This window comes from Cupressus sempervirens, chromosome 11 (genome assembly GCF_028749045.1).
Source record: "Cupressus sempervirens isolate cs-2001-9-10 chromosome 11, ASM2874904v1, whole genome shotgun sequence".
Taxonomy (NCBI): Eukaryota; Viridiplantae; Streptophyta; class Pinopsida; order Cupressales; family Cupressaceae; genus Cupressus; species Cupressus sempervirens.
Genome location: NC_143128.1, coordinates 248,564,659 through 248,569,559, shown reverse-complemented (window position 1 = coordinate 248,569,559; position 4,901 = coordinate 248,564,659).

Below are 4,901 nucleotides of genomic sequence, written 5' to 3'. Positions count from 1 at the left end.
GTTCATTTAAAGGTCAACATTCTTATTATTTATTAGTATGGATATACAAAATTAAATTCTTACATTATGATAGATATTTGAAGACATTGTCTCCAATCCTTTGCACATCATTGAATCATTTAAAAAAAAATTTAAAAAATTGGTTGAGGGATAAGGAACCCAATACGGGCCCACATGTGCACCTTTAGCTTAGGGCCAAGGATTGAGGGGTATCCATGCCATCAATATCACCTAGGGCACGATCTCATCCTCATCCCTTATGGTGTCAGGTCTTGCACTCAGCAAGACTTGATTCCCAATGGGCTCTTTCTAAGCCATTCAATTTCACCAGTGCATCAAGGGCCTTTTGACACCATTGAATGATTTTGAAAGAGTGTTTACAAGAATATACAATCTCGTATTTCTTAGCAAACAAGTTAGCCGACATTTTTTTATGTCAAGCACCAAATAACACTTAATTTTTTTAACAAATAACACTCATACTCTCCTCTCTCTACAACTTTCATGCTCCTTCAAGTTTTGAACTTGTTCTATGCACGTTGCTTGTTATAGGGGGCACCTACTCCAACATTGTGTGCCCAGTGAGACTCTTGTGGTTGCCCGTGTGTCTTCACGTAACAATCCCACCCTATTGGGAAAAGGTGGTGTGTGTCTTACATAATATTTGTAATAGGATATTTTATTATTATTTGTGTTACACCTAGAAGCTCTTGGTCATTTGTCGCATAGAGATTCCTTAGCGATTCCATAGGAATTCCATTCTTGGGGTCACTTCATGAGTTGTATTTTAAAATTGGGATATTTTTAATGTGGATGTCATATTGGGATGTGACATTGTATTTTATTTAACATTGAAAAAATAATATTAATAAAGTGTAAACTTACTACCAAATATCAAATGAGGGGGTTAAAGGTATCAAAGTTTACATGGTTTTATTTTGCCACTAGGTGTATTTTATTTGAGCTTGCATCTATAATAGAAAACAAATGTTAGTGGTTTGGAGTAGTTAGCAAATTGGGTTGTGATTATTGAGTCATTTAGAAGGTTGCATTCGTGAAGCACAACATGGGATGTGTGGATACATGCATGCTTCAACACATGGTGATACATTGGAGGGCTTGATGTTTCAAGAGTATTCATTATATCTTTGCAAGTTCATTGTATTGCTTTACGGTTGAGTAATACAATGGAGTATGGAAACTTTTACATGTTAGGTTTCTCCCTTGTGAGGTTTTCCTAAGGAATATCGTGTGGCTTGTTTGTTTTATCTTTGTATAATAGTGTATAGATGCTTCTATTTCATGGGCCATGTGGGAAATAAATAAAAACATAAATAATATCATCATTATATTCTCACAAGTGGTATCAAACTTTTCATGGTTGATTTAGAGATCTAACCCAAGTTGAGTAGATAAGATGCAAAGTTGAAGTCATGGATATGCATGAAGGATTTGGGACATAGCACAATATGGAACATATTTGTAAGTTTTATAGTAGATACGAGGGCTTTTAGTTTGTTGTTATGATAGGTTGCTTCCAAATATGTGGTTTAAAAAATATTAAGATCAAATGATTTTTTTTTTGGATATGCATTTAAATGATAGCTTATTTGGGCTAGCTTTTAAAAATGCCATCCTAGAAAAAAATGAACTTCACTATTAGATCTAGGCTGGTCGAATGATGAATTTTGATGCATTTAATTTGACCCTTTTGGCTAAACTTTAAAACAAATGTAATTCCTTAGCTTAGTGACCATATGATTGTCAAATTTATTCTGTAGAAAAACAACATTTCATTTTATTTAGAAAACCTCGTGTTTAAGTACATGTTCATGTTGCATTCTTATCATGCCAAGGATTAAGTCTAAGATATTAAACCTTCGTGAACAAAATGTTGCATTATTTTTGTATTTGTAAGAGATGAAATCGATTTTGATAATATAACTCCTACTTTAATTGATTTTACTTTATATCATGAAAAAATATAGAAGAAGTTATTGTACTAAATTATATTTTTCCTTTATTTTGTGATATAAGTTGAACTAGAGCATGTTTTGCTTGTTGAGGGGTACATTTACCCTCTTCCACTAAGCATCTAAGATTATAGGAATACCATACTCTTTGATTAGGGTGTGTATTCTAAAAATGGGTCTAAATTTTGACAAAACTTCATACTCATACTAAAAACTATAGGATGAATAGAAATCTAGTGCATACTTAAGCTTATGCATGCTTTATGATTTGGTAAGCTTTATATTAGGGAACATTTATGAAATAAAAGATAAGTAATATTCTCCTTTAAACGAAATATTATGTCGCAATATACTTTAAGATCTTTATAATTGTATTATTTCTCCTTTGAACAAAATAATTAATTTATATAAAAAGAATTACCACAATGAATATTTAATGATCTCTTAACAAAAGTGATTAATCTACACTATGTGACCACAATTTTGACACCTCGTGTCTATCTAATCGACCAAATCACTGTGATTTGAAATTTATAAATTATTATTAAAATTAAAATAGCACTGTTTTGTAAATTTTAAATAATTAATAAATTATAACAATTAGTCATTCAATCGGCTGTTTAGCCATTTCTCTCTTTACACTATCTAACTTAATAAAACACCAAAATTTTGACACTTCTTCTTTAATAATCATTTTAACCTATAGTAGATTGAGACACATACTATTTAAAACCTATAGTGAAAATTTTAAACTAGAGAACTACAAATTAAAACAAGCTGTAAGAACCATGTGAAGTAGTTGAAGTTACAATCCGTCCCCACCTCATCCAATTCATTATAATGACGTTTATTTCAACCATTTCTAGAAATTGACTTTCATTATTCAAAGCTAAGCACATGTGAAAATTAGAGCATGGTCCCTTGTCATTCTCGAAGAGACATGGAATCAAATGTATGCAACTTGGTTTAGTAGTCGAGTTGGATTTTTCTAGTTACATTAGACAAATGTATGCAAAATGAGGAGTTTGTAAAAGCAACTTTCAATAAATGTTCCCCTATACTTATCTTCGTTGGGTCCCTCTTTCTAGGTATATCTTTAGTATCTCCCACCAAGAAATTGAGATACATTATTTACACTATTCAAGGGAATAAATCAACCATATCAGTTTAGAAACATTGATCATTGCAATATTATTAAAAAAAAAAAAATACAATTGTTGAGTTGAAATTTGAATATAAAATACTAAGAAGTGTATATAGAATAAGGTTGATAAAATATGGATTTATTTTTCCGTTTGGCATTAATTGGCAATGGCAATGTTGATATGTGATTTAATTACATTAAGATGTGTATTATAAGAGTGCAAGTTGTGAAGTGTAATGATATTAACGTGTTAAACAAATGTTCTATTTTAGTGTTATGTTTAATAGTTGTAGATTCGTCAAAGTATTCATAGTTAATAATTAACATATTAGTGCTATTTAATAACATAGTTCTATTAAGGGATCCAATTGGGCTGGTTTAGTTTATCGGGAGGATAAGGTTTGTAAGTGGATAAGACTAGTATAGATATCTTAAATAAATCTATCTAAAGGAATACCAATACATATCTACTATACAATGATTAAAATTTAATTTACAACACCCAAAACTACTTATATTTTCTTTATCTCTATTTTTTTCATTAACTTAAGCTTCTTATTATAATTTCTAAAGAAAATCGACGATTTTTATATTTTTAAATATAATAATTATATTAAATATTTAATGTGGTGTTTATTAAATTATTTTTAAAAGTATATTATGTTTATAATTAAATTAAATTTTTTGACATGTAGATTATTGTTAGATTTAACCTAAAAAGATAAAAGTTAACATTAACACACTCACACCATCCCACTCCACCCATTCTACCATTGTAGAATGCCTATCGACATTAATTAGACTAGCACTTGCCCCTGAAGTAGGTGCAAGGGGTACACCAATAGGGAAAAATGTACAAGTTTGTATAAGGTGGTTGTATATATATATTTTTTTGTGTTTTTAAACTTGTGCTTAACACTAAACACTTAGTTTACTACAAACATTTTAATGCCTTGAAAGGATTGAGATTATGCAGTCCATCAATTATCTCGTTCAGAAACCATGCCACAAATAGATACAAATGAAAGATGAACGTTGATTACTTAAATTATTCAAATGCAAGTGGGAAAAGAGATTCATTTTTATTGCATGTTACAACTCATTGCCTTCTTTTAGGTTTCCAATAATTTGGTGGTTGTATCCTTAGCCACCCTCAGCCATCCATTTGAGGTGAGATTCATTTTCTAACTATATATTCAAAAGGAGTTTCAAGAACATTAAATGAAAAATGTGTTATGGGAGGATTCATTTATTATTCTACTTATGAAGACCTATTTTGAGAATTTGCGATTGGATGCCCAAAATACAACATTATTTAAAACCTTAAGACATAAAAATTGCTCTTTTGTTGTTAGCCATGATTTCTTTGATCAAGAATTTTTTTTTAAAAAAAATATGTTCTTATATCCACAAACATGGTAAGGTTGGTGTTATGGACTATTTTCCTACTTAAATAATAAGTATGGGTGTCATGTGCCATTTGTTTGTATTTCCTCTACCACCACTATCCTTCTCGTGTCCTCAACTTCTCTTCAACCCCTATGGCCAACTTGTAACATTCTTCAACAGATCTAAGGGTTGTAAGACTTAATTCACCTTGGATGTTGAATCTAAGCCCACCCCCTCCCATTTTCTCTTCTACATCCTCATCATGACCCACTCCGATATCCAACTTATGGAATTATTTAGTGTACCCTTGTACATCCAAGTCTCTTTGCCTAAGACTTTGCATCTTCTTGTACGTCTGTACCTTGCAGTCACTAGGTAAAAAATTTGCTTTCATT